The following is a 19,658-nucleotide window of genomic DNA, read 5'->3' as shown; positions in this document are numbered from 1 at the left end:
AAATGTTGTGCGAGACAAGGCGAAAATTAGCCATGTTTTATTTCCCGTAGCTTCACGTCCTTTCGCGAAAGCACCACATATTTGTTATTATTACCGAGTCCAGAAACCTCGCGTGTAAAAAGTTAGGCCACATAAATCAGTTCGAATCTTCGAGGGAAAGTCGCGAAGGGTACCGAAGGTTTAGGTGAACGTAGCAATCCGCACAGACGCACTTTTCTCTCTTTTCTCTCCTGAAATGTTACCGTGATATACATCCATTAAGATGGTAAGGGCACTGAATTTACCTGCTCCTCTGGGGCACCACTCTTTACAGCGCTTGACGTATGGCGAAATGCGCACATTCATTCCTTTATTAGTTACCTGTTTCCTTTCCTATTAGCTTTACTTTTGTAGGCGGAGACACCCAAAGAGGTGCAGATTGAGGAGATAGTGTCTACGCAATGAAATCATATAAGGGCAAAAACACAGGATCCACAGTGGAACTGTGCAAGAAACACGATTTCGCTCATGCTCATATTCATTTCTCAAGAAATCTTTCTAAAACCACGTGCATTTCACACACGGATCCTATGTGCTGCCAGTTATGAAGTATGCCATTGACTCTTTCATGACAAGGTTCACGCTTTGCCGGTGACTGTCATTGCACTCGTGCACTCACTACTCTACAGTACGTTGCTTAAGTCATGCGTGCATCTTTAGTACTTTCACCTTTTTTTCCCCGATGCACTTAGTTTGGCCATAGCCTTCCACAGTAATTTACTTCTATCACGATGTGAACGCTGCCACGATGAGCGCTGCCAAATAGCCTTTATTTTTTCCTGCACGAAAAGCGAAGTTTTGGTATGGGAGTACATTTTATCTCGAGTAATTGAACAGATCAGATATAGAGCGGGAGAAAAGGAATCCATCTATATGACGCCGTTATTTACGATTTCTCCGAATTTGCTTTCATTCGAATCAACATGGTCCTTTGTTTCCCAAGCGCCCAATTTTAGAGTTTCGTTCTGCCGCCGAAGTCGGCTTAGATTGCATGATCCTTAGCTCCTGATGTTTTGGGCGACAATTTCTACGTACCATCACGCACAACTCTAACAAATCGAAGGCGTACTCATTGCTGTCGCTGGCCAGGGTCTGTGGCGGGTTCAGCCACAGACCCTGGCCAGCGAAAAACTTGTTTTCCTGCTTGCTTTCGCAGGCATCCACATCTTTTCTGTATCACTCGCCCGTGCTCTCGCGGTATGATCATTACGACAGCGAAATCATTTCTTGCGTGTTAGTCTTGCTCTTGTCCTGTCATTTTCTATATGGAAACGCCTATAAGGTAAATAATAATAATAATAATATATGGGGTTTTACGTGCCAAAACCACTTACTGATTATGAGGCACGCCGTAGTGGGGGACTCCGGAAATTTCGGCCACCTGGGGTTCTTTAACGTGCACCTAAATCTAAGTACACGGGTGTTTTCGCATTTCGTCCTCATCGAAATGCGGCCGCCGTGGATATAAGGTAAGTAACCATCACGGTATGCCCAGGAGGCACATATGAGACCCTAAAGACAGCTGAGGCGTCTGACGTTCTGCCCATCTGCGCCGACCTCAGGGTGGCCGAACGGTGGTCCCGACGGGCATGTTTGCGAGCTGTAATGTGATGCGAAGCCCGGGCACTGGTGCTCAAAGATATCCGTTGACCAAATACCGCTGGAACCGTAATCCGAATGTCTATTGCGGCACGAGAAAGCCGTACGGCTCGAAAGGTTGGATGATATGGTCTCTTTACTTTGGACATTGTATATTGCTTTCTTTTTCTCAAGGAAGCAAAGAAAGCGATATATAGCTGGTACTCCATTTGTCCTTACTGTATTTACAGAAGGCCCACGGACGTTTCCAAGGCAAAGAAGTAGTTTATCTTTCCTCTTCGTGTTTTGTTACTGCAGTATAGGAGTGGCTCACGGAATGCATCACCAGTAGAAACGTGGCACAGGTCTATTGCCAAATCTTCGTATCCCACTGCTGAGTTGATCAAAAACTATGCGCCAAAGAGATGCTGCACAAACGAAGTGGTTGCATATTCGTGCTGATAGCAGTATTGGGCAGCGAGGAAGAAACCAAAAGTAACATTCAAAGTGGTTTTGGAATCCACGCTAATTAGAGAGGTTCGCTAAACGTTTAGCAAGTTTTATTTTGTATTCACTATGTTTGCAGTCTGGCGTGTGGAAAAGTTTCCGGACGGCCTTGAAGTGAAGTACGGCTTCATTCTTTTTGTCTAGGTGATTTCCTATCTTTTGTATGAAAAGTTGGGAACTTAATAAAAGTGAAAGGACATTAAATAGAGACATCAAGCACCCTGCTCCTTCAGCGAAACCAATATTATTGCTAATTGTCAACAAACACCAGAGTGTCGCTATATTGGTGCCTGACACATGTCCGCACGTACAACTGGTACGTGTAGTACTGTGTGATTTGCTGCACTTTGTCGAACCAAGCCAAGTGCAATGCTCTTCATGATTTTTTTTATTTCTCTAAAGTAGCGTAAGCAGTGGCGCTGTAACGTAAAGCTATTCCAAATTTTTTTATTTCACTTCTGCAATCAGTCCACTATCGGTTGAAAAAAAACCTTCTAGCCGCCCCCAACTTTGCCTGTCTGTCACGCGACGTCATGAAAGGAGTGATAGCGCCCCATCTGATATGACGTGCACACACTGATTATGCATCATTAAACGGAACATCAAAATAATTTTTACTTATTCGGCCACATTTTAACATTAGCCCTCGACTATTGGTCAAAAGCTTTCGGAATGTGCCCACTTTGCCGGTCTGTCACGCGACGTTACAAAACCGAGAAAACTCACCGCGTCCAAGTGACGTGTACGCGTTCAACATTCATTAATATGCTGAACAAAACATTCTTTTTCTGAGTGGGCAGAGGCTGCCTCGTTCCGAAAGGAATGGATGACGGCTGCCCGCCGATCCTTCGGGTACTCACTACTAGCACCTTCCGGTGAGCATGCATTTATTTCCGTATAGTAAACATTTCTGCTTGGCAGTAAAACGTTATCCAAGGTAAATGTACCTGGTAGCGAAACTTCCATAGGAGCCCATACGTTCAATACATGGCGGTCCATCGGCGGTTCATGGGGCTTAGCGCCATCTGTATGTGGTGGGAACACTTCCGGCGGAAGAAAAAATAATGTGACGCCATGTCCGCTAAAAGCAGATGTGACGTCATTTTGTTTTCGAAGGCACGAAATTTGTTTTGTTGTTCAACCTTTGGAGCTATATATTCAAACGCCCTGCCATTCGACTTTATGGGCGTTTCGAGTTTTCAGTGCCGAAAGCGATGCAGGAAAAGGCCAGCCGTACGGTTGTCGAAATCACATTCCTGCACAGAACATACTTTCTTTAGAGGCCGATGAAAGCTTTAGGTGTAGAGTGCTGATCCTATTGTCGGTCGGCCAGGGCGGTCGCACGAAAACAACTACACAATTATCTGGCGGTCGTAACTCACTACATTTGACTGAACAGATTAAGAAGCAATGAAGCTACCCGCGTCACCAAATTCAGACAAACTTTGACAAGCAAGAAAGCACAAACTGTGAGGGGGGCGTATTTCAACAGGTGATACGAGTGCGCCTTTCTGCCCATTTCAAGACGTGCATTGCATTGCGAGTGATAGTGGCGCCAACGCCCCCTGTAGCGATGGGCGCTTAAAAGAAATGCATTTATTAATAATAATAAAATTAAACTTGTATTTTCCTAACTCTTCAAGAATGTATAAAATTGTCTAGGAATTTTATTTTCGTTGAATGAATCTAACTGTGTCTCGTTTCAATTAAAAAACGCGTTTTTCTTTCGCAATGGTTGTTCCCTCCAAACATAGTCGCACTTCGATCGCTGTTCCCATAATCCCCCATGCTGATGTCGGTGACAATCTGTACTGAACCGCTTTTCGCCCGAAGCTTCGCGACCTATTTGAATCGACCTTGCCTTATCGATCACTTTTGGCACTTATATGACATCGCTCTGGGGACCCTTTCTTGCTGAGGATCAATCTTAGTGGCATTTTTAATCTTCCGTTGCACGCCGCCGCGATTTTCGACGAGCCACCGCAAGCTAAGTAAGCGGAAGCGGACCACTCACATACGCCGGCACCGTTTTTTTCATCCGGCTATCTATTTTCACTGCGCTGGCACGGCCCCATTGAATCTTTCTCGACTTGAACGTGCTCTTTGCCTCTTGTGAACCAATTAGATAAGTAACAGCACTCAATGTAGGCAATGTTATTCGTTTTGAAAGCGAACAAAGGTGACTTTCTACGAACGAGGAAAGCGTTTGATTGAGCAAGTTATACAACGCAGCGGGTTACCGCCCGATGCTTGCATCGTTGGTTACGTAAATTTGACGTCAGAAGATTGGAATAAAAACCGACTGAAACAGTTTTACGTTATAGAGCCCCAGGCACGTTAAACGGAGAGGGAGCGAGAATGAACGGAAATGCAGAATCGTTAGCTACGAGCAAGTTTTCGGTTTGCTTCTGTGCACGGAGGTGGAGGACAAGGGTAAGGAAAAAGGTGGGAGAATTGCAAGACTCAATAATGATTGCATGGTCTTCCCATTCAAAGGCGCGTCCCGTATACTTGTTGAACTACGTCTTCTGAGATAGGCTGGTCGTCTTAGTTGTCGAGGAGGAAGAGGAGTGGTTATTTCTGCAGGTGGACCTAGCCTTGTTCAAGCTGCCGACAACTGCTTCATCCTAATGTCACTTATCGCATGCGGTAAGGTGAGAGGCCAGTAACAATACAGCTTGTCAAACGCATAGATAAGCGTGTGTCTGCATGCAACAGAGTGGGCGTTGTACGGAATCGTGATAACCTCAACACGAACAGGCGCTTGGAAATATCAGTGCTCTTGTGGTATTTTCCACTGAAACTGGACAAAGTTACTGTCCCGCAACCGCTCCCGTCAAAGGATGTTTTACTTCTGCAGTTATGTTATGCGTGAAGGAATACGCGAAGCCTGGCGCAAGTAGAGACAGCAAAATCACTCGAATTATAACGAAGTCCAGAGGTTCTCATCAAAATCTAATAACGCTTTTGTGAGGCATCGCGGTTAGCATCACACTGATTTAGCGCGGAACTAAGACAGGATAACCTTGACCACAGGTGATTCTGCTACGTCATCTGAATATCTCGTGAAGCCACGATATAATTCCTCCTCAATAGAAGAAACCCGTCTAGTCCAAATGTTAAAGCGATGAACGCCTCCACTCAAACTAACATAATATTGGCCTACGGCTCTTGCCAGAAGTGTTGTGACCTTAATGAACATAAGGCCTCTTATACGTCCTGAGTGGTTCCTTGAGCAGTGAAATGAGGTTGGGGAAGTGTGTATCCTGACGTGGTAAGTGACTTGTGTCTTCGATCAAGAAGCACAAATCAGCCAAGCGTCTCTCTGCAGCGCTAATCGTAGATGCTTATGGTAACGTTTCTCATGAAACCATTCTGAGGAACTCATGGCTGCGAACATTGGAGCCTCACCTTTCGGTATCTTCGGTGTTGTCGGACCAGAAGAAACTACGTTGTTTTTACTGAATGTTTGCGAACTACTGGTCACTATACGAGTCGTAAAGCCTCACAAGGCGAGGTTATGAGAGTAGTTTTGTTCGTCCTCGTTCTTTCTTGGCTAGCAAAAGCATTATCACACACAGTCATTCTCTCAGTTTACGCACATGATACCTGCAACAGCGCTTTACGAGTGACTCACCCGCAGGCCCACACAAGATTAGAAAGCGTTGCAAGAATGGCATCTGCCTGTTTATGGAAACAAGGCCTCAGCGTCGCGAAAAAACATGCGCGTTAGTCCCCTTTATGGGAAAATCTCAGAGTGATGTAGAGCACGCAGGCCCAGGCGCTTAGAAGCTGTTTTGGTATTCCACGATGCGCCTCAACTGCCGCAACAATTGCTATTGTCAGGGATTATCCACTGAGTAAATATAGTGTCACTGACACGTTTAGAACAAGTTATCGGTGCCTTTCGAGGCTCCAGTAGGAAGGTCTCGCTTCTCTTTCAGAAAGTAAAGCAAAGATGACCTTTTAGAACATTGTATTCATTATTACCTCCTACGGCTCTTCTATCTGGTTTCATGCCGGCAGTCACACTGCCATCTGCTTCATGGTGACTCCGGTGACTGCAAGTGTGCCTCTGCATCTAAGGAGTTGGAAACAAATCCGACTTCAAAGAAGCTCTAAGCAAGCTGCACTGCAGGTATGGTATAAAGCGTACTGCGACCAATTTAACATTTAAACAGAGGGCTCCTCGAGCCTCACGATCTCAACTGGTGTGATGGTTATTCCATTATGGTGGCGAGAAGTTCAAGCACTCTTCAGTTACAATATCGACAGGAGCTCACTTTGTCAACCTCTGCGCTGCGGACTCCTATGGTAGCCAATAGACACCCAATCTTTGGCCTATATTTCGCGACACAAAGGCAATTATAGAATCTCTCCAGTCAGCTCAGCGTCTCAGCCCACATAAACTATTCACAGAGATTAGAATGCGTTACATGATGCGGTTGACAGAGGCTACAGATTAATATTTCAGAGGCTTCAGAGCACTGCGATTCCATCGACGATGAAAGTGCCGATCAAGCTTCCCATGAGCCAAGTGGAGAACTTGAAAGCACCTCCATTTTGTTATCGAGAACAGAGGCAGCGCGGAACCTTACCGGTCTTTCACGCGGCATCACATTAAGATAGTGGACTACACTTACTACCCAGTTCCTACACGCCTTGAGTACATAAGTGAAATTACAACTCTTACTCAGCTTCGTTTGACGTGAAGAAACCTTATTGTGTCACCTGCGAGAAAGCCCTTTCCTTACGAACGGGTATCCATTCCTAATTCAACAGCCGGCTGTTGCTAATGGTGACGCATGTGGCATGGAAAAAACAATAAAACACCTATGTAAATGCCCATAGAACAAATATCAGAAGTTTGTCCTTTGTGCAGGCTTAGGAAAATAAGATGGCGGGGTTTTTACACAGTACATGGTCCTGAGAGCATGGCTTCGTGTTCCTGCAATGTACAAAGCCACAAAAGCGCTGCTGCATTTCGTGAGATGCACTAGCTTATGTTTGTATGCTTCAGTGTGCATGTGTATGATTGAGTGTACATGTTATTTATTACTTTTCGTTTATACATTCGTTTTATTACAGGTGGGATATTGTGCTCTTTAGTGGCATCGCTTTTTCGCCTCGCTTAATTAATTCCTAAATGCAAGATGGAGTATTTCGTGACCTTTTGTCTGAGAACCGACCCCACAAGCAAAAATATAAGCCATAGTCGCAAATTTTGGTTACTGCTGTCTTCCTACAATTCGACTCGCGTCACAAGAGGATAGCTTGAAAAGGAAGTGTTCTGATTACCGCTGACTATGAAGCAGACTACCCTATGTTGGAACGACTCGTGTCTGTATACGGTGCTTCTGGAAATGCCAGAAGTGCTACGTTACCTGTGAGCCTTCCCTCAGCACCCATATGAAAAGCCCCTCACTACAACTCAGACGGCGTGGCGTTGGCTTTCAAGTATATGGACTGCAGAAAGAAGGCCGCGTGGTTGAGGTTGCTCGGGCTTCAGAAAGAGATCGTTCATTGACATTCGCCCTAAAATAGAGGTGCGATCCTCGCTGCAGGACTTCAAGATTACAAGCAGGTTACCGCGTGACGAAAAATATCTAGGACATATGTTTAGGAATTTGCTACGTTCTTTAGTGTTTTAAAAAGAGCAGAGAACAGAAGGTGACCATATTTTATGCTCATTGCAGGACGAAGGCTTCTCCTAGCGGTCTCTAGTTTGTACTCTTGCATTAGCGCACTCCATTCTATGATGACAGATTTCCTAAGCCAATAGGATCAACTAATGTGCCTTTCCTCACTGCCCGAGACCAATTGTATTACTCTAATAAGCTACCAGATATCTGCTAGTCATTGCACGCCGGACCAACTGTGCCTCTTCCTCTCTATGACAGCTAATTATATTAGCCACACGTTTGATCACTGGTTCATACAATGTCTTCCTGTCTATAAACCCCACGCGTATCCTTTTGTGCTCCATCGCTCGATGTGCACTCCTTAAGTTCTCAAGCTTCTTTGATTTCTACCGATATTCAGTTCCACAAGTAGAGTGCATCGGCTGCATTTTTTCTTTTGTAGTCATTGAACCATAACTTAGTGTTATCTGTGAGGGCTGTGTTTGCTCACCGTATTATTTTTTTCCTTTATGTATTCTGTGCCATGCTCTTTGCGGCCTCTCACTTGATCGAGTAAACAAGTTATCACGCCTGTTCCGACGCCCTCTCTCCCTACTGGTGCCCTGAAGAGCATCAGTTCATGAAGAAGTGTGTGCTAGCGTGCTTGCAGGCCATATTGTCTTGTGCTAACAGAATGAAACGCTGTGCGGCGAAGAAAGGACATATAAGCAGGGTTATAAAACGTAGCGCCAGCATTCGCCAGCCTAATTTCAGATTGAGACACTTACAGTTAACACGGTGTGTATAAAAATTGAGGCATCATGATATCGGTCAAAAATAGGTGTGTTTAACGCACGACAAAAGGTATAAAACAATTCTTGCAGTATGGCAGCATTGCTCGTAGAGTTTTCGTTGGTAGGCATTGTATAGATTATGCTGTGGTGCTTGCCGTTGTGAGTTATCGTAGAAAGGCAGTGGAAGAAAGTTGTAAGAGGGTGGAAGCCAAGGGGACGAAAATATGTCGAAGTATGGAGGCAAATAGCTTAAATGGTGATGAGGAGCGCAACATCGCTGATGAGAAAGACGGGAACAGACAATTATGTCAGTGTCACTTGACGGAGGTGCATTAGGTTCCTTGTTTTCAAGGATACAGGGGGTCGAGTCATCGAGTACATCACCCTTGCAGAAGAGCTGTCGGGTCCGAAGAGGAGGCTACCGTTGCTATGGCAGAGAGATAGTGTGGCAGATCAAAGCAGCGTGGAAACGTCGGGCTGTTGAAGTATACGTGAGTAGCGTCGTGCTCCTCGGCAGTCGCTTGGTTGTCGGACGTGCGTCGAACACGGCGAGGCAGAAAAGCACGAAACTTTTCGTGATGCTAAAACAGGTGATGCAGCCGACGAGAAAAATCAGCGTCATTTTGAGAGCCAGGAGGAACTCGAAACTTGACTTCAAGCGTTTTGGTCTGCTAGGAGGCAGCAGAATCAAAGGACATGCAAGGATCCTTTTCGGCTTACGTCTGCTGGAGATAAATTCAATCATTGTTTTGTGGAAAACGACTTCGGATTTGCCTGCAGTGTGTGATAGTCTATAGTTATAAAACTCTGTTAATCATTAAAGTTACACTGAAACATTACTCATAGGAAAATGCTGAGAGCAAAATTATACCAATGAAATCTCTATGGCGTTCTCACTGAAAACGGCTCGCATTCTGTTTTAAGAAGAATGGGGGGTTCATTCAATGCGACTGCCTGGAAAGAGATCGTCGATTCATAGAATCCCCCAAACGCTATCGTATAGCATCTTAGTCAACGGCTATGAGTTGCGCACGGATATATAACGTATACGTGACAAAAAACTGAGGTGGCAAATGTTAAACATTTGGTTCAACCTAGGTCGGCGGGCAAAAAAAAGTTTGCCGCAATCACTTTAACTTTGGAACTCACTAAGTTTGTAAAAAAATAAGTGGATATGGTGATTCGGATAGAGCTTTTCTTTCTTTGTTGCCGGAAGTAAAGAGCGTTAGAACGTCGGCTACGCTTAGGGCCACCTCAAGAACTTCCCTTCACTAAAAAATCAGCAAAAGTCACGAAATACGGAAGTTGGAGCAAAATACGAGATAAGAAACGGAGCCTGGCCCATCTAGTGAGATTGTCTGAGGGGCAGTAGTGGCTGAAAGAAACACATACTTCCTGCAGTGTTCGAGCCGTCGGCGAATTTAGCTGACACCGCGTTTTGTGAAAGACAGCAGTAGTCCCTTAGGGAAAAGTCTCTCTAAATCGACGAGTGCGACCGGCAATGGCAAAGCTCTTCCGCAAGCCTTTGCGAAGTGCATCTCCACATAACTAGAGCAGAAAAGTCAAGCACAAGGATAAAACAAAACGAATTATGAGAAGAGCGTCTCTAGAGCAATGCCTTTTTGCGACACTGTCACCCAAATGCTTGTCCACCGCCTTTTTCGGCAGATTGAAGAGTCCAACGCATTGAAACAAAAGAATCTTCATTCTAACTAAAAAAAATAACACACGAACACAGCATAAAAACGCCATGACAGAAGAGAAGGACATTAAGCCCAACAGATCAATAACAATCCTACGTTATGAACGCTTGCAGAAGACTGACTGTTACAAGAAGCTCCAAAAAGTGTATGCATGAGCAGAACATGCTGTCCCTGAACCAGATAAAATGTGGAATGCGCTTTCCAAAATAGATACATTCACCAGCGGTAAGTCCAGTGTGTCCTTCGTGGAACGCTCACTCATGTGGCCTGCGAACTTCTCGCTCGTGTCCTTGCCTGACGTGCACGCAGCCAAACGGCAAGCCGAGCGCTGGTCCTGGTGGTCGACGGCAGCGCCTCGCCGAGATATTAATTAGGTGGGGATGACTTGCGGGATACACGGGGCGGGGGCGAGACCCAGACCAGCACGGCAAGGCCTTGTAGAAGTTGCCGGGACACAGTGATGGCACGTCCATTCCTCTAGGGTCACGTCTATTCTACTCATGCTGTCACGTCTTCCTCTCACGTGTGATTCGCTTCGGCACCGTGCTTGTCATCTCATTTGTCTTCTCATGGATCATTTTTGTCGTCTGCTATTGTCACGCATCTCAGACACTAAGAGCTAGAGGTGTTCGCTGCATGTATCGCTGAACCTACTTGGAATGAAAAATATAAGTACTTTTGTTTTTATATTTATAGGAAGTAGCTTAGCGAAAGATGCTAATCTATTACACAAAAAATGAAAATATGGCGGAGTGAAAAAAACGCGAATATACTATACCCAAATTCATATGCTGATAAGATAGTTCACAAAAGACACATACGGAGTATCTAGCTTTGTCTGTACACTGCTTAAAGAACTGCACTTACATTCGGTCACGTGTGGCCACGCCTGTTGGCCTGGAAGTCATGATTTGTTACTTACGATACAATGCACCAGCAAGAGTTGCGGAGCATTACTGCGTGTCATGCCAGAAAACAAAATTCAATCTTTGAACTTGGCCGGCACACACATTTCATGAACCTGGTACTTTACACCTCTCGCATTCTGGCTGACTGAAGCTAACCTTTAGTTAGCTAAACCTAACTGAACGATACGTCACTAAAGCCAGCCGTAAGTTTTGCCGCCGCGAAGAACATATAGAAAATAAAGGTATAACTATTATGAATGCAGTTTGACATGCTGGAAAAATTAACCACGTGTACAAAGACTTTTCATTGTCATGACTGTATTTACTGTTCATAGCATAAAGTAAGTTGTGACTTAAAATTGCTGGCAGAGGCCTTCGTTCGCTTCCCTTTGCAGAATGCTTGCAGCCTCTGCCTTACGGCGCTATGAGCCATTGCATTTTTTTTGCTTGCTTACGGGGGCATGAATGCTTACTGCGGTATGAGCCATTGACGATGACAGTTTTGTTCACGCAGAACGAAAATAAATAGAACCCTAGCCATGTACAGCTTCGCTGAAAAACAAAACAATGTCGATACAGTACTTCTGTCAGCGCATCTCAATCGCATGGTACTGAGAACCTGCCCCAGTTTGCAGCTTTAAAATACGTGAACATAACACCCAGAGTAGAGTCGCGTCTAGCATTCTGAAAACAATCAGCTTTTCACACAAGGGAGAATGTTTTATATTGCGAGATTAGTGCCTGTTTTCACGTGAATATAGTGCACTGGTAATTCTATGAAGGCCTTGGAACATGCGCACGTTCAAAGGTGGTTTCAGACGAAAGAACACAAGATTGCTTCACATAAGAAAATTGATATAGAATTACGATCATCGACGAACCCCTTCTTGAAGCTCTGCAATCCGTTAATCGAATTAGGTTTTCATTATCGCATATAGCGACGCAAATTATTCTGTACTGCTTCTTGCGGTTAAATACAGCTTCTTCCAGGGAATCAGAATCATAATGAGAATTTATTATTAGAAGTTGGGTCACATTACAAGTATTTAGTATACAGAAGGAGGTCCCATAGTCAAAGACTGTATCGGGACCTCCTGTACAGGTACAGTTATCATAGTTGAGAGAGAGAGAATGAAGAGGAAAGGCAGGGAGGTTAACCAGATATGAGTCTCCGGTTTGCTACCCTACACTGGGGATGGGGGATAGGGGTTAGAAAGATGACAGAGAGGGAAACGCAAAAAAAAAAACGAACGCGCACACATGGAGACACACACACAAAAGGCGTTCCAGTTAAAGTCGTTCACACAGGCCGGTGGATCGCAAGAAGCGCAAAAGCGCTTGCACGGCCTTCTTCTGTGACGGTAGGTCCTTTCGATGTTGCAGAATTCTTTTTTCGGATAGTGGTTGGTCGTCCAGTTGGTCTAGTTCCTGGCTGAGGCATGTCCTCTGTGGAGTGTACTGCGGGCAGGTGCACAAAATATGGCCAATTGATTCTTCATGGCCGCAGTGGTCACAGGTTGGGGTGTCGGTCATCCCTATGCGGAAGGCATAGGCTTTAGTAAAGGCAACGCCCAACCAAAGTCGATATAAAAGCGTGGCGTCTCTACGGCGAAGCTGTGATGGCGCTCGAAGACTTAATGTTGGATCAAGTGAGTGCAATCATAGTGAATCATCATGAATCATGAATCATGAATCAAGTGACTGCAATCATAGTTGACATCTCAAAGCAACTGTACTATATAATAAGGTAAGTATAAAAGCAAAAAGAAATGAACGTTAAGGGAACAAAATACACAACTGATTACAAATAATAAGGTTTAGCACATCTCATGGTAGCAGGAAGAATTCTATTAGAAGAAATTACCAGCAGTTTATTTAGAAAAACAAAAATATGGCAAAAACCAAAAGAAATGAACAAAAGGAAAGGTTAAAGTACACCTCGTTCGTCTTTGAATAATAAGTGTGCTTTTAGTTACCTTTTAAATTTGTGTAAGGATCTTACGTTTTGCATTACGAAAGGAAGAGTGTTCCACACTGATATGGAAGTGAATTCCACGGTCCCTTAATGTAGTTAGTGCGGATTCTTGGTAAAAATAAATTGTTTTTCAACGCGAATCTGGTGGTACTATGAATCATCAGGTTAGAAGGTAAAATGTGATTGATGGTAGCTCATTATTCATAAAACTGTAGGTAATATTTTGTGAGCCCAGAAATGGTAAGGATGTTATTTTCTTGTGGGACGGCATCGGCATTAGAAAATTGTGAACTACAGGTAATTATTCTGATGGATCGATTCTGACCTGTCTGAAGAGACGCAATATGAGTATTATGGCTGTTTCCCCAACATATTATACATTAAGTAATGTGAAAGGGGACAAAAGAGTGGTAAAGTGACAGTATTGTGGTACGTGTGGCGCATTAGCGTGTATTAATTAAGATGCGTATAGCGTAAGCTATCTTCATTTTTATGTGAGCAATATGATTGTGATATGTCTGATTACAATGAAGTAATATGCCAAGGAAAGACACTAAAAAATCTTGTATTCTTGTTTTCATGGTGTTTGAGACAGCTAGATAAATAACTCAATATATATTTAGAGGAAATGTGAGGCACACTGTGGGTGATATGAAGGCTAATTTTGAAGTCTCTGAGTTCCCTCAGTGTTCCAGGTAAACTAAAGAAAACACCTTGTTTATAGTATGGTAAAAATAAGGGGCAGGATATGTGTGAAATGTAGGCAGTTTAAAGCATGTGGGTTAATTACGGCTTTTCTAGTAAATTTAGCCTGCGGTCCTGGGAGAACTATGACTGCCACCATGGTCAAATTGAGAGAAATTGGGGAGCATGTCATGACCGATGAGCATGAAAAGAGTGTATATATATATATATATATATATATATATATATATATATATATATATATATATATATATATATATATATATATATATATATATATATATATATATATATATATATATATATGTCACTATATGTCACTAAAGTACGCATTTTGTAAAAGTTCATTTAGCCAAAAGCTTAAACTAAAAATCTTTAGCTTGAGAACATTCTACCGCGCTGCCCTGTATATTTTTTGGTGGCCTGAGCGAATTTTGTATCACAATGAGCTCAAATTTGGTGAAAATGTGGGGCAAGTCAATGTAACGTGCGGCAGTACATTGGCACAAGTACGAGCTGCGGAAATAAATCCTAAACTACCGTTTTCTCTATTTTGTTGCATTATGCGAGGTTCGGGGTAAGTTTTGGTTGTGTGTCCTCGATGAACTAAACAAGGTACGTTGCTTATATTTTGTTAAAATAAATGGCAAGTATTGGTTGATGTGTAAGAAAGCTTGAAGCCTGTGGAGATAACTGTGATGACTGCGAGATTAACTCAGTATTTGCAGTACATTTCAGTGAAGTGCTATAGCACACTGTAAGCGTCTTTCAGGAAACGGCGTAAATATATCGAGATGTATTAAAAGAATTAGATAAGCCACCGAAATCAATTTGGTAAAAACTGGGGAAATTTTATACCTTATTGTGCACGTGAAGTATGGGTGAACCATTGTGTAGGTGAGCTTTTTCTAAATATTTCTTAAGAAGCGTTACATGCGGGCAACGTTTTGAAGTGTGTGGTTTAATAAGAAGCAACTGAAATTCGTAATGGAACTGCTAAAATAAATAGAGAGATTCACTGCAAATTCGGCTGTAATTCTGAAAAGTTGCACAGGTCTCTCTATTATTCTGCAATTTAAAACGTAATCATGGTTCTCATCAAGCTCTGTGCTACGAAAGCTGCTGCATTTATTTCCTGCTGAAGCTTTATTACTTGGCGAATATGAAAAGTTAGTATTGACAGCTTGATTATGGAACGAAAATCTAATCGCACGTGTGGTTGGCTAAGCATGAATAAATGAGGATGAACAGAAGCTCCGGAACTTATATTTCATAAGTACTTTCTGTGATTCTATAGATGTCCTCGGTTTATTATTTAGTGTTATATCAAGATGACAGTGAGAATATTATACTTCATTAAAGTGCCATTATTTCTACCTCAGAGAAATATGTCAGACTTGTTCTGGTTATCTTGACGTCAACCTAAACAATGCCTTACGCTCAAGCAGTTTGCCCTTCCGCGTACCTCTTGATGCCTCATTTAAAGGAGATAAAAAATATCAAACACTGTGGATTATTTGGCTTTCACCGCTGTAATAAGAAACCGCTCTGGAACACTTTATTGAGTTGCTGTATCTTTTTAATAGGCACGTCGCTATTTCCTGACACTGGGCGTTCCGTTTATCTTGGGCGAATGCTGAAAATTTATGAAGGTTTACACGTACCTAAACCATGCTTGGTTTTTGTTTGCTGAAACGCTTTCTATCTTGAAAAAAATTCTTTGTTCTCGCTTTCTCAAGTGCTGATTGGAACTGAAGAGTTGTTTTTTTTTTGATGGCATAGATGAACTTCACACTTTTCTCATATGAAAACTGTCTTTTTTTAAGAGTTACCTTGTTTGCACCTCTGCCGCGAGCCAATCGCCAGTGGCTAGTGCAACACGCTCTCATTCTGGCGCCCCTACTTGGAAATGACGTCACGGGACCTCTCCTCTTCACCGCTAGGAATGTTTTCATGGATGGTGACAGTCTGCCGGTATGCCTTATAGTGCAGTGTTATTTTCTGTTATACTGCGGTCTTCTTCATGGAAAAATTGTGAGGTCAATCTAAGCCTTGCACACTGCAGCCCCTCACATTTCTCAACGCAGGTTGTTTTTGTCTCCTCCATCTTTTTCTCTTCCTCGTTTTAGATGGTAGTGTCGATTATAGGAGACGTCGTGTCTTGAAGGCTTGTATGAATAGTTTTCATCATCGTTGTTCCTTACACTCCTGTAATCACTGCCGCCTTCCCGGAGGTAGATGATTCTTCAGCCAACTTGATCCATAGTGGATGTGTATTTTTGTGCAACAATTTGAGCAGCGAGCACATCACCTTGCTATTAGTTGAAATCCTTCTCGAAGCCACGCAACCACGCTAAGAAAAGCGAAGTACCCGAGCGGGACACACAGCAATGCACCCAATGCTGCATTGCGGCAGAATCCAAGAATTTGAGAATTCAAAGCGTCGTGAGAACAAGTGTCAGTGGTCTGCCTGTTCACGTCATTTTGCTAGCGCTAGTAAATCACGTTCTCGTAGAATTTGTTCCTTGATCAGGTTGTCCATTACCACCGAACTGCGGGAGTATACAAAAGAAAGCGTGAATGACCAGCGTCGCGCATTCGCTACATAGGGAAATTCCAGGCATTCCAGCGCTAAAGACACACTCTGGAGGGTCTGGATTGGTAAAAAATACGTTTTCAGGGTGCCCTAGGACAACAACCAAATATATTTTACGACCAGTGCCCTCTCCTATATCACTAGATACGCCCTCCCCCCCCCCCAAAAAAAAAGAAGAAAGAAAGAAGAAACGCTATATTGCACGTGCTCGACTGCAGCATAGTTGTCTCGATTCGTGCTGTTTTGTCACTCAGAATATTGTCCTGAAGCGGATATAAAAAATTTCCGACAAGGACGCGGTCAATGGAGCACACACAAAGGCCAAAATCAGCCGGCAATTTCGGTGCGTTAATGTAAAGCCGACGATTATTCTGTAGGTCGTAAATTCGCCACACTCAGTAGTAACCGTTTAAAATAAAAGGAGGCACGTTAACAATGTTGTTTTTCCTTTCCCGCGAATATAATGAACAGTTCAAAGAGCGGCGTCACATTGATTAACCATACACTCAAAGTAAAGATTAAAAGAAAAAACCTCCCAACATTTTTCTCCTTACAGTTTCACAAGAAAACTGGCTTTATATATGGAAGACATAATGATGTTAGCCATCTTCGAGCGGCGGAGAAAACAAATCCCACGCATTGCGTTCGAACGGAGAAGCACCGGCTGACAATACGGGTATCGTTTTACGACTGTGCTTCTCCGCAGGCAGGGGAGAAAGGAAGCAGGAATAGACGGAACGACATGGAGTTACCAGTTATCACACCGGCTGGCTACCCTGTGCACAGGATCTTCATTAAGCTGGTGACCTGAGAGACCTATCTTCAGCGGCCACCATTACGTGGGAGGCGCTTTCAACCAAGCCGCGTGGGTGTCTACTATCTAAAGCTCTTGACAGTGCTGTTGGCGCAGACGCGGATACTCCTGACCGGCGATGAACGCGGAAGTGCCACATGCGAGCTGTCTGCAAATTAACGCGCAATCTTTTGAGTTGCTTCCAGAATACTTAACCCTCTTGGTGTCTGCGAAAACAGTCCGATAATGAAACAAATACACGGAGTCGCTGTCTAGCTCCAACTGCATTTGGTATCGCAGCGGTGTTTGTTACTGTACATTGAAAGAGTGTCGCGTTAAGGCTGGGCCTTCAGATTCGCCACAGACAGGACTCAAATCCACACAGCCTGACTTGAAGAAATCACGAGAGGCCATAAAAATAAAAGATTACATTGAACATTTCAAGAGCAAGTGCGATTCAAATTTAGGCATCTTTATCGGCCACCACCGATGTTCCGTAGCGTGGCAGTAGCACCAGCAATAAACAAAGAAGAAATACGCTGGTATCTAAAGAGAGCAGGCTTGATCGAAGGTCGCTGATTCTAAAACAAGCTGTTGGGCGTGTGGCCAGCATCTAATTATTAGAACAGCTTGAGCTCGGGCCCAATTCCGACGCGGCCTATTTGAATACATGTAAAATGCAAAAACGTTTTTTTTAAATAACCCCTCAACCGATTTTGCTAAAATTTGTTGCATTTGAGAGAGAAACTTACATTCTAGTGACTGATCGAAGCGGAATTTCGATTTAGGACTTGAATTTTCTTAAAAAAGATTTTCAGATATTTGAACGGTTGAAAAAAAATAGAAGCACGAAGTTTCCCAATTCATAGCTCTGCATAAAGAACTGATATCACGGTTCTGTAAACGGCATCCATTAGATCATTCAAAGCGGACAAATTCGATATGGCATTTTACATCTTACGTGAATTTGTTATGTTGCTTACAAGGATTTTGCAAAAGCTGTATTTCCATATTACTACATTTTTTTATATTCATGTGTAACATATTAATTTTGTACGCTTTAGGTGTACTATTAGATACAATTCACAGAATTGTATTATCATTTTTCGTTGTTCAGTTACAGAGTGGTAAACTTGACAGTTTCGTTTTCTGAAAATTTTTGGTTTTGCCAATTTTTAATAAAAGGTTGACAGCCTAACTCTAAAATTAGAGATATACAGTCACTATATTTTAAGTTTTTCTTTTAAATGCGACAAACCTCGTCGAATTTGGTGCAGGGGTTGCCGAGAAAAACGAATTCTCCTTTTACATGTATTTAGATAGGAGCACCCGAGCTAAAACTTCCTCTTAAAGAGTTTCTGGGGGTCACTCGTATAGTGGATAAACACTAAAATAATAAGTGCTTGCGCCGTTTTGCCTTGCGTGAATGACATTCTGTGTACGCGCAACATATAGGCATATGTGTGCGATTTATGAAGTTTTCTCTCTTGTGACGTTTTCTGTATGTGTATTGTACCTCTCGTGGTTGTGACATTTATAACGTGTGGCTTTAGAATACAGTTCTCTATCTTCCCATATTTTGTACTCTTTGTGATACCTGAATTGTTGAAAAAGGCCAGTCCATTTATCGAAACACTGGCTTGCACTTTTACCTTGTTCTCGTTTTGCTCATAGTCATGAATTTCAATCTCGCACCTTCCTCGTGTTTTCCGTGAAGTGTTCGTGGCATTTATAATATGTCGTATTTCATATGTCATTTTATGTCTTTTTGTCCCGGGATATATTTTCATATTAATGCTGTGAAAACGAATACCTAGCGCTATTTATTGGTGCCAATGCCTTCTTGTTTCTTCGCATCAGTCAAAAATAATAAAAAGTTCAATAAAAAAAGAATTCATTTTAGGGACCATTGTGAAATACCAGTTTTTTCTTTCTCAACGCTCCCAAGAGCTCAAAGACACATTACACAACAAGGTATCAGGTCGAAAGCTGTCTTGTGTGTCATAACGACATGCTTCTATCCGCCACACACTTAGAGCGCAGTTATTCTATAGCTGCCCACTGGCAACCTTTTCGTTGTCATTTTTGTTATAAATATAATTGAGCGGACATTAGAAGCTTGTTCACGCGACCATCTCAAAACTAGCAGGAACTCTTGTCATGCTTTTACTTGTCACCATGTATACATAGCACGTGTAAAATATGCCTCGCATTCAACTGCGAAATAAAAGTGGAATTCTTCTCGTGGGGCAAAATTTGAACTGTCATGGTAACCTATTCCCTTTGGCATCGTGCGGCTGAGCTCTAGGTCGCTAGTTCGATCCCTTCCGTGGCGATTCCTGCAGGCCACATTTCCGTGGTGGTGAAATGCAAGAACACTCGCGTACTTAAATTAAGGTGCACGTTAAGGAAACCCAGATCATCAAAAACGAGTCCAGA

The 19,658-nt window shown here is 43.0% G+C and overlaps 1 protein-coding gene across 1 annotated transcript in view; it reads left to right on the top strand.

Moving 5' to 3' along the window:
- LOC135914649 (uncharacterized) overlaps positions 1 to 17,615 on the top strand; it is a 461,017-nt gene extending 443,402 nt beyond the window's left edge. The window contains exon 7 of the transcript XR_011514057.1: positions 17,133 to 17,615. The gene's annotated coding sequence lies outside the window, so the exon portion shown is untranslated. The remainder of the gene's footprint in view (positions 1 to 17,132) is intronic.
- The last annotated feature ends 2,043 nt before the right edge of the window (positions 17,616 to 19,658 follow it).

This window comes from Dermacentor albipictus, chromosome 4 (assembly GCF_038994185.2).
Source record: "Dermacentor albipictus isolate Rhodes 1998 colony chromosome 4, USDA_Dalb.pri_finalv2, whole genome shotgun sequence".
Lineage (NCBI taxonomy): Eukaryota > Metazoa > Arthropoda > Arachnida > Ixodida > Ixodidae > Dermacentor > Dermacentor albipictus.
This window is presented reverse-complemented; position numbering and strand designations above follow the sequence as displayed.